This window comes from Anabrus simplex, chromosome 1 (assembly GCF_040414725.1).
Source record: "Anabrus simplex isolate iqAnaSimp1 chromosome 1, ASM4041472v1, whole genome shotgun sequence".
Classification (NCBI taxonomy): Eukaryota; Metazoa; Arthropoda; class Insecta; order Orthoptera; family Tettigoniidae; genus Anabrus; species Anabrus simplex.
Genome location: NC_090265.1, coordinates 768,876,870 through 768,900,002, shown reverse-complemented (window position 1 = coordinate 768,900,002; position 23,133 = coordinate 768,876,870). Strand labels below are relative to the sequence as shown.

The window sequence follows — 23,133 nt, the reverse complement described above, 5'->3', positions numbered from 1 at the left end:
CCGCCTCTTTGGGTGACGTCACCGGAGCTACAGTACGGCCTGATCATTACGAAGGCAGTGACTGGAAGTAAAAAGCTGTGATTAAGATGTGACAAATCACCTAGATATTCGTCCGCGTAGTAGATGCGGAAGTGCGTGTCATTTGAGAAATGTAAGCACACTACGATATGAGAGCTTACAGCCGTTTCTAAAAAAGTTGAATGACACCGGTGAAGAAATGGGCTTAAATGCTGACGAACCAAAACTAATGATTTTCAGCAAGATACAGAACAAGAGTGCTACCGAACAATGAAACAGCATTACTTTTGGGATTGAATTTGGTTTTCTGGATTTCTGACGCTTTACATCCCGATTTGGAAGTCAAGACCCGTACAGAAATAGCTCGAACCACACTTAACAGAATCAAATCCTTGTTATGTAATGATTCTTTCAATTTTAAAACTGCGACATCGCTGTGAATGCTACACAAGAGAATGTTACAAGCTGCTTAAAAGAATATAAGCAACGAACGGGTTTTACAACGGGTGCACAGTGAAACACACTACTGGTTGCTATCAAAAGCAGAAAGATAGCTTACTTGGGCCATATACCCGGTGGCGAAAAATACAAGATTCTGCAAGTTATTTTAAAGGGAAAATCTGAAGGGCAAAGGGGGAACACTAAGTGTAAGGGCACACAGGAAGCGGTGCGGCGCGGGGCGGTCCGGGCCGGTCCGGGGCGGTATGAACAAGTACGCACTGAGCTATGGGACTGCACAAACAAACAGCGACTTGAAGCGAGCCGGAGCGGCGCGAGGCGGCGCGGGCCAACTTGGAACAGTCGAGTTTGTTTTCTTGAGGCGGGTTGACGCGGGCTGCACGTTGTACCATGGACGGTGAACTACTTATTAACGAGGTATTTGCTAGACCGCCTATTTGGCAATCGAGGCACAAGCATTATCGCAACAGAGGTGTGATTGAGAAGCTGTGGGATGAAATAGGAAGAGCAATGAATACAACAAGTAAGTACCTAGCTATATTTCGCAAAACAACACAGCATACTGGTATGGTTATATAATGTTGATGTTAGACTATTTCTAAAGAAATTCTTTTCAATTCAATTCAGTTCTATTCTAACTACTATAGTTTATGAAATAATAAAGTTAACCACACTTTTAGACACTATAGTCTCCTCTCAAAAGTCTTTTGAGTTTTTAAATAGTTGGCAAATTTATCTCTGATCTCCTGTGCTCGAGATGTGTATCTGTTATTTCTCCTATGTTTGCGTAGAGTTGTGGCTTCTGAACACGGGGTAATTTTCACCATCTTTGTCCCTCACAACATTGTGGAGAACACAAGCACACTTTATTATTGTTATAGCGTGGGGTACAGTCGTTTCAATGTCTTTCTGAAGAATGCGACATTTTGAGTAAAGTATGTCGAAAGCACAATCAATACACCTCCGAGCTCATGATAATCTATAATTGAAGGTTGTTTTTGCAGGAGTCAGATCATTCCGCGCATATGGTTTCAGCAGGTACGTTTTCAATGGATATGCTTCATCTGCAATGAGAACGTTTGGTAATATTTCGAAAAAAGTAGGAAGTTCGCAAGTCTGGGGGCATAGTGAAAGTGTTGTTTTCGAGGCTTGCATATACTCGTAGTGAAGAAGCAGCAAACGTACCGCCGTCATTCTGGCTACCTTTCGCACCTACGTCAATGGCTAAGAATTTGTATTCCGGATCAGACACACCTTGCAGGACTACTGAGAAAAACCTTTTTTTCTAGAATTCCGATCCAGAAAGTGGAGGACATTTTATTCTGCAGTGCTTTCCATCAAGTGCTCCTACACAATTTGGCAAGTTCCATAAGTCCCAAAAGCCCGCTCTTGATTGCTTTAATTATTCAGTAATGGCCACAGGCATGTGATCTTCCACTAGGGTTTTCCACAGTAATTTGCACGAATCTATCGCAATAGACTTCATGCTTCAATATCCCATTCAGAAGGAATAAGCCAGCATTTGAAATGAAGCACCTGTGGCTAAACACCTAAAACAAAATCAAATTAATATATCAGCAACAATAGTTGTAATTTGTTATCAAAATATATGTAAAAAACATTTGGTAGATTTTACAGCAACAGGGTGACAGCAATTGCCGTTTCCCTTAAAAATGAAATAAATTATGAAATTAAATAAAACACTAAGTGATAAGGACCTCCAACGCTGCCAGTTCTAAAGATAAAATTTATCGATACTACATAGTATAAAAATGGGGGTAGTGTCTGTTACTCTTTTACTGAAACCCGGCTTGACCTACTATACCAAGCTACCCCATTAACTCAGAAAACAAGTTTGTTTCAGAAGTGTTTTTACTTTCTTTCAGAGGTTGAAGCTCGAAGTAAATGGAAGAACATAAGAGATAATTACAGAAAGGAATTGGAAAAGATGATGAAATACAAATCTGGTGATGCCGACGGTAAAACGCAACTTTCGACCTGGCCATTTGTTGAGTTGCTCTACTTTTTGAAAGATGAGATGAATCCAAGTACATCTGAAAACCTGAACCCGTCTCCTACGATTTCATCCCCGTATGCCAACGACATGAACTTCGATTAACTTGATGATAGCGGCGATGGTACGCAGTTACAAAAACAGGACGGTGTGGAGGAGGTAGAAGGCGAGTGTTCGACTGTTGCATCACGTTCTGAAACTCCCTCAATTATGTCCCACCCTAGCTCAAGTTTCGGTTCTCAAAATCCCCGTAAGAGGAAAAAAAATGTGCAAGATATCGTAGCAAAGAAAATGTTACTGGTAGAAGAGCAAAAAGTCAAACTCCTTAAAATATTAATGAACAATGTGAAGATTATCACTTTTTAATGAGCTTTCTGCCTCTTTTTAAAGGTATGTCACCTTTAGAAAAGTTAACAATGAGAAATAAAATTACGCAGTTGTTCATTGATGCGAAAATGGCTAAATCAGATCATGGTGGTGCTTTTGGAACATTTCATTACATCGACGAAGAACGTATACCTTCTAATCATGAGACTCCACAACAGCAGTGGTAAAATATAAAGAAATATCTACATTGAAACAGTTTGTGTTTTACATTGTCATTCAAAAAGTTCCCTCAGGGGATCTTTAATTCTGATTTCATTTGTTTTATAAAATGTCATGGCTCGAATACATTTAGTATATTTTACAAAGCATGTACTCTAACCTTCATTTACCACCTCTACCAGCTCATTTATTTTCAAATGCAAAAGTAATGCTGATATAAGCCATATGAAACTGACTTACCTCGGACAAACAACTAGTCTCTCCTCTGGACCGATAGGTTTTCTCCAGTTGGCTGGTTGTTTTTCCAGATCGTTTTTAACTTTGCTAAGGATATACCCAAATGTTGATATTGACATTCTTGTGTAACGTAAAAAGTGTTCCTCGTGCTTTCTTTAAACTGGAAATAAGTGATGATACTCTCCATGAACAGCTCTCCTTAAACACACTTCATTTACCCACCCTCTCCTCCACCGTCGCTTCAAAATTGTCAATTTAAAAGAGTTACTTGCACAGAGGATACTTGTACGTGCAGCTTTGTGCAGTGCCATGTTGTCGATTACCACCTGTACGATATCGCGTCCTGTGTGTGCAATACCCGCGCAGACGACGCGCCGCCCCGACCCGGCACGCCCCGAGCCGCGCCGCGCCGCTTCCTGTGTGCCCTTACACTAACATATTAAAGACTGGACTGGTATGCGGAGCCCTGAACAACTGTACCGAGTTGCTGTGGGAGACTGGGCATGGGAAAAAGAATAACCGAGGGACGTTAGTTCCAGTATCTGACGGCAAATACTGCGCTGCTATGTTCAATGCAGTATCACACAACGAGTTGTACGATTAGAAAGTGTTACGGAATGGCCGACCTATATTTTTACACTGCCGCAATATGAATTAGCCAAGACCCATCTCTGGAGAGAGCATGTTCAGAATACACCGTCTTCTCGTTCGACCTGTCGTCTCCTCGGCTTTGACAATGTAGAAGTACTGTATGAGTGATGCTAGTAACACGATCCCTCATAATGCAGAGTTGGTCGGCTTGACAGACATATGCAAGTGAATTAGTACTCGTTTTCAGTGTTACCTATCCTATGACAAACTGGGATCCAACAACTTTCGGACTAATGAAAAACAAATATTAACACTATTCAAAATAAAACTAGACTCGTTCTTAATTAGCTTTATGCAAAAACAAATCCACGGCACTAGAGCCTTGGATGGGATTTAGCCTACCAAGCGATCACCGCCTAGTCCGAAGGCCTACATAATGCAAGGCGGCGCGTGGTCAGCACAACGAATCCTCTCTGCAGTTAATTCTCTGCTTTCTAGACCGGAACCGTTCTCACTGTCAGTTTCTCAGCTGTTCACGCAAAAGCTGGGTGGACCTCCAACCATCTCTCAGATCCAGGTTAAAGTTCCTGGTGTGGCTGGGAGTCGAACCCGAAGATTCTCAGCAAGATACAGAATCACTAGTCCAGACCGCGGGACTGGCAGTTAACTTAATATACGCACTAAAATATCGTGGGTAACCAGGTAAGCCTTCGCGGCTCAGAACACTAAGTCCCGCTAACCGAAGACGATAACTGGCTGAGTAAACCTTCGATGAGGTGTTCGTATATTTTGACATGTGCGAAGTAATTTCAGTTTCTACAAACCGCTCACCACCTTCTTTATGGCGATTCGAGCAGATGTGAAGCTGGACTCTACCCACCTGCTGTGGAATCCTTACATGAGAGCATCCTGCTTCCTGGAACAGGAAGGGCTTCCCGTCACGGCTGGCTCTATTCTTCCCCATACACTATGCCACGGGTGTCGAAGCTTGTTCGCCGTGAGCACAGTACTTGTGCACGCGGGCGCAAGTCGACTTGCTGACTCGGGCTGTGCACACCAACGAGGTGTCGTTCTGCTACAGTAGCGATATGGTAGTGGCATAGTATTCGTCAGATCATAGAGTTCAGCATGTTAAATCCCTAACACCGGGCGAGTTGGCCGTGCGGTTAGGGGCGCGCAGCTGTGAGCTCGCATCCGGGAGATAGTGGGTTCGAACCCCACTGTCAGCAGCCCTGAAGATAGTTTTCCCTGGTTTCCCATTTTCACACCTTAATGAAGGCCACGGCCGCTTCCTTCCCATTCCTAGGTCTTTCCTATCCTATCGTCGCCACAAGACCTATCTGTGTCGGTGCGACGTAAAACAAATAGCGAAAAAAACAAATAAATGCCTTATTTTTTTTACATTGCTTATGACGACATTTAAAGTAGCTTATTTTCCTGGTATACGGCGATTATAAAGCATGTTGTTCGGCACATGCTACGCAAACGCCGTCTTGAACACATTTAATTATGTATGTCCTTATATGAAAGAATATATGCATGCATTGTACGGAGAACCGTAGTTAAAATGGAATTTACACTCCTGCAGGCTAACTATCTCAACGTCCTGGCGTCCTGAGTGTGCACATCATCTGTCGTATCCCGGCCAACAGGTGAGACGCCGAGCGGTGAGTGGAATCACCTGATGGCTAACAACAGTACTAAAAACGAAAGGGATATAAGATGGTAATTTATAGGCGTTAGGTAAGTTGGTTGTTAAGAATTGAAACTCATGATTTCCTATATATGTGCGTATATTGACAGATGACGTACAAAGAATATACACGTACAATTGAAGTCGGCCACGTATTGTGACGTACTGGAACTAGCCTTCCTCAGAACGGCTACTCCAAGTAAATGCAAGTGGACTCTAAAGCATTAGAGTACCACTGAAATGCTAAGCGATGTTAAAAACAGAGTATCGTGGAGTCTCACAGAGATTCCTCAAGCTTTAAGTTGTCAACTACGATAAAACCCAGAAGAACTAGGGCTTAAGTCGAGAATCAAAGTATGAATGGTGAATACCAAGTGTTAGCACCACCGTTCAACCTGATCTAAGAAATATTCTAAGTAGCGAGACCGCTTGGAGAATTGGTCGCAATTCTCTAACGTGAGCGGAAGGCAAGGCTCCCAAAGCGAAGACTAATGCAATAAGACGCTCGTTCCTTCAATTACATACGTATTTAAAGGGACTAGCAATATATGAGGGTCTCCCCTCCTCTCAGATAAAGCCTTACTGGCTTACTATTGGTGCTACTACCTCCCCCATGTATCTCAAATCCCACACTATGCACGTGGCAATATTTATTAACATGAACTTTACTTCTCCCCCTTAAACCTATGCTCAAAAAAACTCCCCCATTTCTAATACTTGTCATCATAAACATGACTGCGTCCCGTTTCACTTAATTGGGTCGCCCATTAATTTTAAGTATGGTATCCTTCAAACTACCCCCTTTTCTTGCCATCTCCAGACGACAGGACGTGACTTTTTAGATTTGTCCGTATCGACTTCCTCGTGAGACCTCTTGACCTCACAACTCTGTTTTTAACTGTCATTCTATATCACCCCCAACACATGGCTGCTCCGACAGCAAGGCCAATGGATTAAGTTACCAAAATAATCACTATGTATTATGTGCTGCTACTTGATGAAGGTTCGTGTCCTTGGACACGACATCTGTCAGTACTGATGTGGACTACAATCCCACATCCTCCTCCGACGACTTGAAAGGTCATACACCAGTTACCTCTGCCATTACGGAATTTGAGAAAAACGAGCCGCACTACAGTCTGACCGCCGCGTCGTGCGAGCTATCACTTCATTTTTATTTATAAATGTATATATTTCTCCATCCCCCATATGGAGGCTCTCAAAAAGACAGTGTATTGACAACTACAAATATAGTGTAAAATGTGGTAGGTACTGTAGGTAATAACCACCCCTAGACATTATATAGATGCTGCACGCACCGACTACCGGAAGGGTAGACATTTTAAAAACTCAATATTAATGTCAAATACCCAATGTACTGAGGCAAAAGTGCATGGCGCTCCATCTAACTGGGCGTCTAGAAACACCGAGTGTTGTAATCAGGACGAACCAAACAGCCGGCATTGTCTGCATTCTTTGTACCACTAACCACATTAAGCTGCAGGTTGAGAACCCTTACTCACAACCGAAAGAGCAAGATTTATAAATAAATTCGGGCTTTAAACCTAGTTCAATCTAACCTTGATACACACACATCGAACAACGAGTCCCTAGGCGTAACACTTGGAACCAGAATTAGTGTTGATTTTGCGGGGATGAAATTAAAATTCAGTTGAAATTGGAAATATTTAGCGTCCTATACTTTGCACCTTCTCACTTAAGATTATCTTTACAATAAGTGCCTACTCTGAGTTCCTTTTCCTGAGTCTGACCGTCCCATTTAAACTCGGGCCGCCTCCTGAAATACTATTTCAAACGGTATAGGTCACGGCACCTCAAAGGTTTTTACAACATGCCTGATACCCACGTCAGGTTCTGTTTTGTCATGTCGGTCAGATTAACATCCCCTGCAAGTTCGGTAGTGTATAGGAGCTCGATCGGCTGGCCACCAGCTCCGTAGTTGTAACATGGATCAAAAGTTTATAAGAGTGTTTATAAGGAAACGGAACAAGGTAAAATTATTTTGTTTTTATAGTTCACGGTAGTCTGTGATACAGTTTTCATTAGTGTAAAAGCATTTCAAAAAGAAATGCAAATATAGTTATAAAATGGTAGTTAAAATAACGAATCTCCATATGAAATTGAGCTCTGAACCGCGGTTTTCATAAACTTGTTTCAAGTCAAGATGGTGTTCAAATTAGAAGCAAACTGTACCGTAGGGAAGTTTTTTTTTTTTTCTCTAAGGGGCTACTTTAACATACTTCAAAATTAGGGATTCTTTATACGTTTCATCGTGATTTTAATACAGCTCTGCTTATTGACTTACGAGTGTCAGCCGAATTCTAGTGCTGGTAGTTCAGCCAGTTTCCGTCAGATGCCGCAGCGTCACAAAGCCTTGTCCTTGAAGAAGGATGATGACAGATTAGCTCTTACCCATGCAGGGATGTGGTGAGATCTTCAGCTGCTATCAGTCGCTTCCTCACCCTTGCTTCATAACAGTGTGATTGGAACCCACTATGTCCCGAATGCAAGCTGACAGTGTCTACCAAACTCACCACAATCATGTGCCTGGGGTTGTCGGTTGTTTGGATAAAAAATATTTGCATTCAAAAGGAAGAAAAAAAGAATATGTTTATTTAAAGTAAAATTTAAAATTAGCGCTTTTTGGGAAATGTATTTTTGCAAGTGATCAGTTTGTAGAACAGTACAACTGAGAAAAAACAATGGCCGAGCTATGAATATAGACACGAACAGCCACCCATTTTGAATATCTAATTAGATAGTTTGATAACGCCTACATATCTTTGAGAACATTTAGTAAGTGTCGTTTACTGAGGACGAGATGAAATAATGACTAAGCTTTGAAGGTTGTAACATATTCCAACCGCTTTAGGGATAAGGCCGCAAACTCAACTCTTGTGCCTTATTTACATTCCAGAATCCGTTGCCTCAGCGAAGATATAGCACCTTACATTGGTGGATGAGAATTCGGGATAACATACGAGAGTAATTTTAACAACCAATAAACCCTAATTGTCTACCATTACCTCATCAACGTGCAGAGGGTGTGGTGGAGGATAACCTGGACATAGGAGCGCGGTGTGAAATAAACAATCCTCTCCCATTTCTTCACCAACGAAGTGCAGAGGAAGTGAGCACAACTTTCGCGTCAGGAATGTGCTCTGCTCCTTATAGCGGGTTGCATAAGGCTCGTCCGATGACTACATCAGGAATGCACCACTTAGCTGCACACTTTCGCTTAACTTGTTCTTGCAAACGCTGCACTCTCGCTAATATTACACAACCTATCACCGGAGAGCAGAAAAACATTTTGCCAAACATTCGCATCATCAAAGTGAGAATTACTGAGGCACCAAAACCAGACTGAAGGAGACTAGAACCTTATTCAGTTACATATAAGAAATTTCACACAATTCCATTTTCATTGACACTGGGAACCCACATCCCGTTTCTTTCGCACTCTAGTTAGTCTTAATGCCTTAGCCATTGGAATTAAATAAGAATAACATTCGCATGTTCCTGAACTCCCCCAAAGCGTTTTCTAGGCAAGAAAATATTACTTGTCATTACAGATTACAGACTGCTGAGCCTTTCCACGTTGTGTAAATGAAACCTTGCATCCCACTGAGGAAGAGGGCTATGCGGGGCGGGCCATGTGGGTTCGGACCCCACTCCTTCCTAGTCCTAGCCCTCAGTAAAATAAACAGCAACAATCCTGTACTAGGTCTCCCACGTCCTTCCACCCGTTCGTAAAGAGTATCCGCCTCACGTAGTTTCTAATACGTCACACTATGACGCTCAAAGCAGCCAACTGAATACTCTACGAATATTAGGAACAAACTCACGGACGTTGTGTATATGGTTGTTCAAACGCAACTCCCAGCACTGACGGGGTCGGGTATGAGCTTAAATCTACCCCACTATTCTGCCATATAAGAAGTTAGTTAATATGGGCAATTCGAGTATGAATGTTCAGCCGGTGGGTGGGATTGATAGCATTCTAATGAACTTACTATATTTATAGGAAATAATACAGCTCGATTTGAAATCATACTTTATCAGATAATGAAAATGAGGACAATAATTCCAATAAATGAAATAGTTGATCCTAATATTGAAATAATATTCGTAGCGAGTTTATACAACAATTATACGACCGGCCACGTGAATCTTCGTAGTGAGTATACGACCGGATGACCTTCCTGACGTCAACCCCAGGAGAAATTGAGGTGAAATGAATAACTTGATATACGATTGGAGTGGAGAGTGAGATATCCGGTGCCGGTACATAGCCTACTCCTGTTGAAAAGCACTAAGGGATGTGTTCAAGGATTTACATCCCCATCCAACGGACGAATCACCATCAACAGAGTCATATACCATCACTCCATATGAGCACTGCGGAGAGGTCTGGAATCTAATCCAAGCTTTTGGCACGCAATGTAGTGATTAGAAATTGTATACACCCCCACTAACCCTACCAGTCAACATCCTGATGGTTCCTTTTTTTTCGACCAACGGGACTAACACGGTGTCAGACCATAAAGGCTTGACGCCTTAAGGATCATGGCCAACGCAACTACCAGGAATATATTTCAAAACAAACACGAAGTAACTGGTACTGTTGGCCTACCAAGCGACCGCTGCTCAGCCCGAAGGCCTGCAGATGAGGTGACTCATGGCCAGCACGATGAATCCTCTCGGCAGGTATTTTGTTCTCTAGACCGGAACCGCCATCTCACCGTCAGAAAGCTCTTCAACTGTAATCACGTAGGCTAAGTGAACCTCGAACCAACCCTCAGGTCCAGATAAAAAATTCCTGACCTGGCCGGGAATCAAACCCAGGGCCACCGAGTGACTGTTTAAGCCACGATGAATGCTCGTTTCTTCGACTTCCGTAACTACAGTTCTGTCCAAAATAATATCCCCACCTACAAATTTTACTTAATGCAGGTCTAAACAACAACAAAGAGGCTATATTTCATTGGTTTACTGAACTTTTTCTCTTTAAAAGTTAAATTAAGTTGTACAGAATATATTGTATCAAAATCAGCTTGCATTAATATTGTGTGTGTCCACCTCGCACCTTTTTACGTGCTTGAACTCGATGGGTCATTGACTCGACAAGTTTTTGAAATGAAATATACATCAGTTACAAAAATTGATAATAGATGGCACTTAGATACTTGGAAGTTTTATTTCACTCCCCCAGTTGTCTAGTTTGTCTTCCCTCCAATTTTCTGTCAGCTGTTTGTTAAGCTGAATTATGTGCATTTTATGAAGAATTGTGTGAAAACCTAATTCCGTAAGTATCCAGACAGTTTTTATATTTATCTATTGTGCTATTTAAGGCGTAAATAACAATGACTGTTTCCGTGGTTATTCATACAAATATTTGGTTTCACAGATTATGGGTTTCTCGAATAGGGAAGTTGCTAGGAAATTATCAATTGACCACAAAACTGTGGGAAATAAAGGAACAATCTGAAACCGGAAAGTCAAGTTTGAGGTACAAATGTGATCGGAAGAAAATCTCCAGTCCCAGATTGTGCAGGGCAATGAAAATTATGGCAAAGCAAGACAGAAAACCGAGTTCAAGGCAGATTGCTTTTAAGATTGAGCAGGAGTTTGGGACCTCAACTTCCCGTCAAAGAGTGCAAAGACGCCTTTCTGAACTCAACCTGAAGAAAAAACCTGCAAAGAAAGCCCTCCTAACACAAAAGCATGTTGAAGAAAGAAAAAGTCTGTCGATCTGTACGAACAATGGACATCCGAGGACTGGAAGAGTGATTTTTTCGGATGAGAAGAAATTTAATGTGTATGGCAATGACTTCTTTGAAACTGTGGATTGAACCAGGAAAGGAATTAAAGAAAGATTGTGTAGTGGAAACGAAATTCAGCGAAAGTGTAATGCTGTGGGGAGCAATCACTGTGAAAGGAGTGGGAAGAACTAAGGTTTGCGCAGGTTCAATTACAGGGTTAAAATACTGTGATATCCTTAAAAATGAGGTATTAAATACAGCAAAGGATCATTTCAGTGGAGAAAATCTTGGGCCTTTCATTTTCCAAGATGACAGTGCTAGCTGTCACCGTGCCAGGGTTGTCCAGGAGTGTTGTGCAGACCTGGGTTTTGAGCGGTTATGGTGGGCCCCAAATTCTCCCAACATGAACCATATTGAGAATTGGTGGGCAATTATGTCTCAAAAACTATGTAAATATTGCTGTACAAGTAGAGTTAATTGAGAAAATTGTTCAAGTCTGGTACCATGAAATTCCACTTGATACATGTGAAAAACTCGAGTCAATGACATATCGAGTTCAGGCCCTTAAATAGGGGTGAACACACAAAATATTAATGTAAGTTGATTTTTATGTAATATGTTCTGTACAACTTAATTTAACTTTTAATCTTAAAAAAGTTTAGTAATCAAATGAAATATAGCCTCTTCGTTTTGACATGCATCAAGTAAAATTTGTAGGTGGGGATACTTTTTTGGACCGAACTGTAAAATTGCCACTTTTGTTGTATACCTGAATCTTCCTCGATAAATGAACCGGCATCAAAATCCGTTCGGTAAGCCAGGCTGAATGGCTAGGCGGTTCAATGGTATTTGAAGGTGCTGGCACGCAAAACAATTAGAGGCGATCGTAACCCGTGTGTAACGACAGGAACAGGGTCATGATCTTGTATTACAGCACAGCGAGTTCATTTCCGGCAGGAGGTCTCTCAGCCTCATTCATATGGTGATGACGCACGAGCCATAGGGCGCTGGCGCAAGGTCCAGCCCCTCCCCCACAAACCCAAGATCACCCGCCGTGAGCTGCGCCGATGGTTTCACTCGAATTATTGGCTCGAATAACTTCATGTTTTAATACTGGAGCCCGTAAGAAGCCCGATTAACGCATCGATACCAAACAAGTACCCCGCGCAATATGCTAAGGCATTTTTCCGCACAGTTAGACAATGTGTGTATATTTTTGCAGAAGCCTCAATATTGAGACAGTGAGAGTGGCTGTGGATTTTTAGATTCCTTCCGCAGTGGACGATATACGAGATTTACAAACAAATAACAGGAATTTAAGAAATTAGCAAATGGAAGAACCGAGTGAAATAATTACACAGAACCGCTGTTTAATGTTCATTTGTCATTGGGGATGTAAGTCAGTTCAATTAGTTGGTGGTACCAACTTTAATTAGTTTCTAGTATGACTTACCAACAACTAAACTTAGTTCGTAACATTACGTAGCACGAACTACCAACTTGGCCGGGCGATGAACGGGAGGGTACTGATTGCGCGCGATGTTTAATTATTCTTTTCGTTGCTATGGTAATCATTTAATCAACAACTTACCATTTGAAATGAATGTCGCTGGTTGTGGAGACTGCTGTGTGAAAATAGTAAATTTTGCTCTATTTAGGTGTAAATTCTAAGACTTATTATCGTTTTATTTTATCAAGGCCTCATCACGAGGGAGAGAAAATGTGAAAAATGTGGAAAAAGCACCAAACTCAGTGTTCGTCAGGCAGCGATTTATTTTTTAGGTGCTCTCGAAGATACAACGGTGTCAAATGTGGATGGTGGGTTAGTGCTAAAAGAAATCCGTTCTTTGAGAAATTGAAACATTCGTTATTCGATATAGGATATTTCGTTGTACTTTGGTGCACTTTACCAAAGCCGAGATACGCTATTTTAAAGGTTTCGGTCACAACTGTGGTAGATTTGAGTAGCTTTTGCCGTGAAGTTTGTGTCGCATGAGTAGATCGGAACAGAAAAATAGGTGGACCGAATGTTATTGTGGAAATAGACGAAAGCAAATTCGGCAAGTCTAAATACCACCGCGGCAGATATATTACAGGTCAGTCAGTGGCTATTCGGGGTGTTGAAAGGGGCGATCACACTTTTTTGTTGTTCCAGTAGAAAGTAGAAACAAGGATACGTTGCTGGAAGTTATTAACGAATGGGTACTGCCGGGGTCAATTGTGATTTGACTGCTGGAAAGCTTACGATTGCTTGGAGGAGGAGGGGTACGTTCATTCGCGGCTTTTAACTTCTACTTCTTAATATGAAATCATAAGTCGCGCAGCTTTAGTCCTCTATTTCCTCTTCATATTAAAGCATAAGTGGCGAAATGTATGCTTTCCAGTGTTCAGAATCGTAATTACTGCTTCGCTACGCCTGAACTATTTCAACATATTGGTGTTAAGATTTGGTGTTCATGGCTGGCGGTGTGGCACGAATACACACTACCATTGCCTGAAGATTTGTCTAATGAAACGTTACTCCCATAATTCAAGACAGCGAGATATTATCCTTATTTATTTCATATAATTATTCTTTGACACTGCCTCATTCTCTTAGGTCTTTTTATCCCGCGTAAGTTGGCTGTAACTTCTCGCTATCTCCTGGTCAATCGTGGGAACGATTTTTTCAGTAGGAAAATCACGTAGCGCCAGGGAAGGCATCCGGCCTCAAACCGTAGCAAGGTGGTCTAATTGTAGATTTAAATATTTCAAAGCCTGTCAATGTAGTGTTTTGTTTTGAAAAATAAGGAATTCAACGGGAACTTGTTTTACAGTTTAGCTTCGGTAACATGTGAACACCCAAATGGGCGAACTTCTCTTGAATAATGCTGAATAATTTAATGTTATCTCATCCTCCTCAAAACGCAGCACTAAAAAATGGCGCCTAGTTCAGGTCTTTCAAGTTGACGCCGTACAGGCAGCCTGCGCGTCTAATCTAATTGAGTCAACAAAAATACCCAGTCCCCGTGTCAGACAAATTAAGCAATGGAAGTACCGGCCGGGAATCAAAACCGGGACCTCTTGGACCAAAAGCCAGCCATGGAGCCGGACAGCACTATATTAACAACACAACCTATTGCTAGTGGTGGTGAAGTGTTCGGAACGACCAGTACACCACTTTTTGAAATGTTCTGAGTAAGAGATAAAATGCGAAAATTATAGTAAAATGAGATATAAAACTAATTTAATTTAATGTAAGAGAATATAACAACTTTTTCTTCTAGAAAGAAAAGCCGACACTTTGGGGCCCTACCTACAGTGCAGATGCTAAAATATACTTCATTGAAGTGATAGGAGAATACGAATGACAGAACAAAAGTGTTCTAGTGTGTGAGGTGCGAGCCCTCTCGTGATGATGATGCTGCTTGTTGTTTAAAGGGACCGAACATCTACGGTCATCGGCCCCTAATGGTACGAGATTGACATGAGATAAGTAAAATATTAAAATGTATCCACTGACCAGAATTTAAAATGATGAAAAATGAGACTTAAAAAAGCAGTGGATCTAATTCGCAATGCCTCATTTTCTAATAAAAGGATAGAAAATAGGTGATAGTCGACTAAGGCACTGCCTAGACATATATATAATTCAAGTTATGAGTTAAAATAACACATTAAACTAAGCAACACGAACTAAAATAGAGTCAATGGGTTAAAAGCGCATTCGACAAAAATACACTAAGACAAGAACAATATTACACACGCGAAAAAAGACCACTATCCCTCAAAACGGATGACGAGGTCTGCGGACTGCTCGTCATCGCACAGGATGAGGGAGATGGTACGCGGGAGTTTTAGTTTACGGCGCAGACCGACCAGGTCCACGCACTCCGTAAGGATGTGTAAAACGGTAAGATGATCGCCGCAAGTACACACCGGAGGGGGTTCTCCTTTCAAAAAATGGGAGTGCGTTAGTATACCGTGGCCGATCCGAAGACATAATACCACTGCTTCTTTCCGAGAAGCCAGAAGGGAAGTCCTCCATACCTTCTTTGTACCATTTATTGCTCTCAGCTTATTTGGAAGTGGAGTGGCCTGCCACTCCATCTCCCAAAGGGACATAACCAAATGTCTCAGCCGAGTGCGAATATCACTTGCTGGAACCTTGTAAGGTAACGGGGGCAGTGTAACTGCCTCCTTGGCAGGCATATCTGCTCACTCACTTCCCTCTACACCGACGTGGCCTGGGAGCCACATAAACGTGATTCTGGTGCCGGCATCTGAACACCCGGCCAGCAGGTCCTAGATCCGCTGCACCAGAGGATGCCGAGGGAAACTTACCAATAGACTGTAGCGAGCTCAAGGAGTCAGTACACAGAAGAAAGTGTCGGCGCTCATCGGACGGTGTATACCGCAGAGCTTCACAGATAGCGTAGAGCTGTGCTGCGTACACACTACAGGTTTCCGGGAGAGCAAAAAGAAACCTATCAGTCTCGGCAACGAACGCACAGCCCGCTTTAGTGTCTGTTCTCGAGCCATCCGTGTAAACGACGACTGACCCTGGATACCGGCCAAAAAGGACAGAAAGAGCCTCCGATAAATCGAAGGGTCAGTGTTCTCCTTCGGGCCAGTGTGCAGATTACGAGGTGTCGTTTTCAGCACGACGAATTAAAGGGGATATACAGTTGTACTGTTATTTGTGCACTTTCAATTTTACTATTAGCTTTATGCAAATTCAATTTTAATTTCACATTGTTATAGAAAGATCTGTCCTTGACTGGGAGAGGAGTGATTATTCATTCACTCAGGCATGAAAAATTCAATCATGGAAGCATCCATTCATCAATTCATAATTCATGTAACTCTCCCCACAGTTGGTGGCTATCCGCGACTGGGAGAGGGGACTTGGAATACAGTCCATTCGCTCATGCTCTTCATTTTAGCAGTTTGGATTTCATTCATAATGGAATGTTCAATTCGTCCAAGTCGCACACATTCATCAATGAATGCTCTCTCCCCAGTTAGTGGCTATCCGTGACCGCGTGAAAAGAGTCATTCATTCATTCATTCATTCATGCATGCATGCACAATCACAATTCAATCATATAATTAACCATTTACCAATTCACTGCACTCCTCTAGAAATCTCATTCTAGTACTTGAACCCGCCAGTCTCCCGGTCTACATCACTCGGTGTTGAACAATTACCAGTATCGGGCTGAGTGGCTCAGACGATTAAGGCGCTGGACTTCTGGCCCCAAATTGGCAAGTTCGATCCTGGCTCAGTCTGGTGGTATTTAAAGGTGCTCAAATACGTCAGCCTCGAGTCCGTAGATTTACTGGCACGGAAAAGAATTCTTGCGGGTCAAAATTCTGGCAAATCGAAAACTAAAGAGTAGTTAGTGGGACGTAAAGCCAATAACATTACTATAATAATAATAATAATAATAATAATAATAATAATAATAATAATAATAATAATATTATTATTATTATTATTATTATTATTATTATTATTATTATTATTATTATTATTATTATTAAACAATTACTAGTAATGGTCACTTAATGAGTACCAGCAAGGGTGTTTGTGCTTGTGTTAATACATTTCTACAGAGAAAACTATAACGCTGGGCTAAACCCATATCAATGCCCAACCCTAATAAACGGCGGTGTTCCATCCAGTTGATTAAGTTTTTCGTCGGCCATCACACGAATGTAAGATATAAATGAAACCAGCTAATGAAAATAAGTTAATTTTCCCAACGTTCAAGACATTTTTAGACGATCTGTTGTATTTCGCCGGTAATAAACAGACTGCAAGACATAGTGAAGGCTTCAAAGTCCCCCTTTTCTAAATATAATTTTAAGATTAGCACCAATCTATCATTCTACAGCATTTTTATATTAATTAACCTCTGCTATGCAATGCATGGTCAAACCAACCAGAACTCAGCACAAGGTAGAACGCTCTGAATGTAATGTTAGACCATTACGGCAGGTGGCAAGAGTTCTTCGACACTCCGACAAAGCAACTCTTGTGGTAGTTGTAATAGAACACCTGGATAACCATTCTCTATTAACACTATACTAATCAGAGACAAAACAGAAAAGGTCCGACAATTCGAAGTCACGAAGGTGGTGGAAATTAAAGACTGGCTGGGCCTCACACAGCTAATACTGTCGGGGTCGGAAGAGAACAAGAGTTGACCAAACTGAGCACCACCCCACGCTCCAAAGAAGAGAACCGCCCCTACCAAGAAGTCTGGTCGAGCTCGAAGGGTACTAACCAACACAAGAAGTCAAGTGGTCCGTTTGTTTCGAAGTTAGAACCATTTTACATGAAGTTTAATCAGTCGCAAATATTACATAATCCAACTGGGAGAGGCTATACCAGATTACCACAGTCCTGGTCACAAATCTTTTATAGAACAGTGGGACTAAACGTTTAAGGAGACAATAGGACAATATTCGGTTAAGGAACGTACAAACTGAATAACCTTCCAACGCGTTTCATTCTTGTTATAACAATTCAAACAAAAAGATTTAAAATTTTTATTTTTGTGGAGGGGGCAATTTACATACCGGTGAATTGTATACCCCCTCCCCCACTGGGCACTGCCTGAAATAAACACTAGTAGTCAAGCCCTACGATGCTTCTCCCCACCCCTCCATTTCTTTCTGATTTCGCACACTGCTATTCCACTCTTGAATATAGAAGACTGGCGTCTATCTACGATACGTAACAGATAAAGATTCCCATGACCTCTTCATATTGGAGAGAACACGAAGAGACCACGGGAGGTCGGACTAACGGCAAAACGTCATCGGGGGCCGCCAGACATGTCTATTTTCAGTCTCTAGTGGCGTATGGGAGTACGTCAAGTCGGACTCAGATACCGAACATTATGCACGGAGGAGCTAGAAGATACGTATCAACGCTCGACCAGAAGTACAGTAGATAACATTCGCCACACAGTTAAGAGAGTTTCAAGGTCATTAAACAAGGTACTCAAGTCGTGAACTGAACTTTAAAACCTTTTAATTACTCCTAGTTCAGTCATAAAATTATGATAACTGACCAATGAACTACACTGACTACTACACTATGGGAATGCGCTGAGAGAGGAGGTTGTACTTCAACTGCAGACTAGGGGTGTGTCAAGACACAGCATTTTAACATTTATATATTAAGAATGCATTTCCTATAGACAAGCTACCTCTGGATCAGCGGTAGAGTGTCGGCCTCCGGATCCCAAGATAGCGGGTTCAAACCCGGCAGAGGTAGTCGGATTTTTGAAGGGCGGAAAAAAGTCCATGCGACACTCCATGTCGTACGATGTCTGCATGTGAAAGATCTCTGGTGATAGATTCGGTATTTACCCGACAAAATTCATCAAATCTCAGCCATAGACGCCGAAGAGATTTTCGGTTTACTCGGTCTACCATCTAGCGGGGGCCTAGAGTAAAACGGAACGTCGAAATTGACGAGCAGACAGCCAGATGGCGTCAAATTGAAATGTCTGCACATGGTAGCTGAGGCCATACGATTATTTATTTATTATTTATTTTTACTATAAACAATTTTATTAATATGAAGATACATTATTTTTCGTTTTGAAAAGACATTCAATCGATACTGATCTGCATATAGGGCAGTCGCCCAGGTGGCAGATTCCTTGTCAGTTTTCCTAGCCTTTTCTTAAATTATTTCAAAGAAATTTGAAATTTATTACATCTCGCTTGGTAAGTTATTTTAATCCCTAACTCCCCTTCCTATAAATGAATATTTGCCCCAATTTGTCCTCTTGAATTCCATCTTTATCTTCATATTGTGATCTTCCCTACTTTTAAAGACGCCACTCAAAACTTATTCGTCTACTAATGTCATCCCACGCCATCTCTCCGCTGACAGTTCGGAACATACCACTTAGTCGAGCAGCTCGTCTTCTTTCTCAGTTCTTCACAGCTACTCTTTTGTTGGAAATTACCCAGAACAAATCGAGCTGCTATTCTTTGGATGTCTTCCAGATCTTGAATGAAGTAATCCTGGTGAGGGTCCCATACACTGGAACCATACTCAAGTTGGGGGTCTTACAAGAGACTTATATGCCCTCTCCTTTACATCCTTACTAAAACCCTAAATACCCTCAACCATGTGCAGAGATTTGTACCCTTTATTTACGATCCCCAAAAGGAACTTTCACCCCATCAACGCAGTAATTAAAACTGAGAGAACTTTCCCTATTTGTGAAACTCACAACCTTTAACCCATCTCACAACATTATCGAGGTCGCGTTGCAGTTGCTCACAATCTTTTAACTTATTTATTACTCTATACAGACTAACATCATCCGCAAAAAGCCTTCTCTGATTCCACTTATTTAGACACACACACACACACACACACACACACATATATATATATATATATATATATATATATATATATAAGAAAGCAAAGGTCCAATAATACTGCCTTGAGGAATTCCCCTCAATTATTACAGGGTCAGATAAAGCTTCGCCTACTCTAATTCTTCGAGTTCTATTTTCTAGAAATATAGCCACCCATTCAGTCATTTTTGTCAAGTCCTGTTGCACTCATTTTTGCCAGTAGTCTCCCATGATCCACCCTATCCAATTCTTTAGACAGGTCAATCGCCATACAGTCCATTTGACCTCCTGAATCCAATATATCTGCTATATCTTGCTGGAATACTACAAGTTGAGCTTCAGTGTAATAACCTTTCCTAAAACCGAACTGCCTTCTATCGAACCAGTTAATTTCGCAAACATGTCTAATATAATCAGAAAGAATGCCTTCCCAAAGCTTACATGCAACGCATGTCAAACTTACGGGCCTGTAATTTTCGGCTTTATGTCTTTCACCCTTTCCTTTACACACAGGGGCTACTATGGCCAACTCTCCATTCATCTGGTATAGCTCCTTCAACCAAACAATAATCAAATAAGTACTTCAGATATAGTACTATATCCCAACCCATTGTCTTTAGTATATCCCCAGAAATCTTATCAATTCCAGCCGCTTTTCTAGTTTTCAACTTTTGTATCTTATTGCAAATGTCATTGTTATCATATGTAAATTTTAATACTTCTTTAGCATTAGTCTCTTCCTCTATCTAGACATTATCCTTGTAACCAACAATCTTTACATACTGCTGACTGAATACTTCTGCCTTTTGAAGATCCTCACATACACACTCCCCTTGTTCATTAATTATTCCTATAATGTCCTTCTTGGAACCTGTTTCTGCCTTAAAATACCTATATATACCCTTCCATTTTTCACTAATATTTGTATGACTGCCAATTATGCTTGCCATCATGTTATCCTTAGCTGCCTTCTTTGCTAGATTCAGTTTCCTAGTAAGTTCCTTCAATTTCTCCTTGCTTCCACAGCCATTTCTAACTATTTCTTTCCAATCTTTTTAGTCTTCTTAGTATCTTTATTCTCAGACGTGAGAGGCAAAAGTAGCCGTAATCTTCGCTGCGAAGTCTCGTAACGAAAGAATGTGTTCATTAGATGATTCGCGCAGTTTCCTGCCAGTTCTCCCTGACATTTTACGAGTAACAACCTGCACACTAACTAAACGCTAAGAAGCTTCACAATTGCTCACTGACAGCGTATTTTATCTGTTGATATACATATGTGGGATTCTCAACATAAGCGTGGCATTCACAGACATGTGCGTTCCAGTTTTCTGATGAACAGTGACGGAAAATACGTAATTTTCCAATTGAGTTACGCGTAACCCCATTCGTGCCATAAAATTGAGAGGAATAGACAGTTCCGTAGATCTAATGGTTAGCATGCCGGCCTTTGGTCCAAGGGGTCCCGGGTTCGACTCCCTGCCGGGTAGGACCGTAATTTGTTAATTCTTCTGCCTCGGGAGTGTTCGTGATGTGTTCAGCATTAGAAATAATCTTAGATAGGGCCCCGTTTCGCAGACATGCAGGTCACGTACTATCAGAAGTCTTCTTGGGATTACGTTATATTATTAAAAGCAATCAAAGGCATTTATGTTGGCAACTGATTGTAGACTGGTTCTTGGTTCAAGATACTGACGGGTTGGACGAGGCTGTAATCTTTCACCTTTATTGTTCATAGTTTACATGGATCATCTATTCAAAAGGTATAAACTGGCAGAGAGAGACTCAGGTGAGAATTTAGTAAAAAGTTCAGCCTATGCGACGGCTGCCATAATAGCTGAGTGCTTAAAGTCTGCAGGATAACATCTTAAAACTTGAAAATCAGTGCAATGAGTATAATATGAAAATTAGTTTTTCCGAGACTAAATCGATGTCGGGGGAAGAAACCCGCGAGAATTTATATAAAACGGTATTCTATAAGAAAGAAGTCAGCTCTCCGACGAAACTATCTTTACAGACCAACTTTACTGTATGGGAGTGAAAGCTGGGTGAACTCAGGATCTTATAAGTTAGAAGTAACAGGCATGAGAGTAGCGACGATGATCGCTGGTACAATAGGTGGAACAATGACAGTAGGGTACTCGAAATTAGGGCGAATTCTGGTGTCCGCACAGAGCCTACTCCTGTCGAATAACACCAAGGCTTAACGTCACCAACTGACGGTGAGAGCAATGAAGACTACCTTCAGCTTCAAGAAACTTAAGTTAACTCGTGTGCAAGCAAACGCAAGAACGCTTGAAACTGTGTCTTTTCCATCCCAGCTCCTGTAACTTACTAGTTTCAATGATCCAGTAACAGCCATTACAATATCTTATGAAGAATACTTCCTAATGTTTTAGCACTGACCAACAGACAGGGAAAGTGAGGAATCACCTCATGAGGCAGTTTCGTTATCCGATTGCAAGACCGGTTCCCCGATCACGATTCTGTTAGAAACATCTTCACGCGCGCGCCAGCAACAGGCAGCCGGTGTTGCATTAGGCATTACGTATTCTGGGCCACCTGTGTAGGTCAATAGTGCACATAGCGTTCACTTTGAAAAGTAAAAGTCACTATGTTCACGTCAGCGACTGACTCTTCGCTCGAATATGTTACTCTCATTTAGGGAGAGATGCTTTCTGCGGCAGTACAAACTCAAAACAACAAAAAATGCTTGTTTTGTAGCGACGTTAGTCTATAGCCACTGCTGATGTAACACGCCGACTTGCGACCAAAGAATAAAAATACACGTATTTGCATGAAATGTTTTATAAGTGGACACTAAGTTTGTCGGAGTGATCAATCCTTCAACTCGCTGCTTTACGTATGAACCGCCCTGGGAAATAATACATGAAGTACAGAGTATACTGTAGACTGCAGTAAGAACGAAACCTGGAGTCTGGCCTTCTCATTACCCGATGATTTTTTTTTTTTTTTTTTTTTTTTTTTTTTTTTTTTTTTTTGCTTGTTTCTTACAAGTTGCTTTACGTCGCACCGGCAACGATGGGACAGGAGTAAAACGGAAGCGGCCGTGGCCTTGAGGTAAAGCCTAGCATTAGACTGATAAACCACGGAAAACTATCATCAGCCCTCCGACAGAAATTAATATCTACTGCCTACAACTACACTGTCCATATAGATCGCCAACGTCCGAGAGACTGGATACGGCATATAGAAGACGACTACACTGCCTGTGGGCGGGACGCTATCCCCCAGCCTGTCGCAAGAGCGTGAGTTAGTGGCCACAGGACCTCTCGCTGAGAGACTATTCCACCTTTCCTACCCGACCTCCGTTGGCCAACACGCGCAAGGCATTTCTTATGCCGATACCTTCATTGTTCTTAGCATCGGACATCTTTCTGATTAGTGTTAGGAGAGCA

General features: G+C 41.6%; 1 protein-coding gene across 2 annotated transcripts in view; it reads right to left on the bottom strand.

Annotated features, from left to right (window-relative positions):
• LOC136857505 (terminal nucleotidyltransferase 5C) overlaps window positions 1–23,133 on the bottom strand; it is a 495,888-nt gene that overhangs the window by 53,772 nt on the left and 418,983 nt on the right. The gene's annotated exons all lie outside the window — the stretch shown is intronic.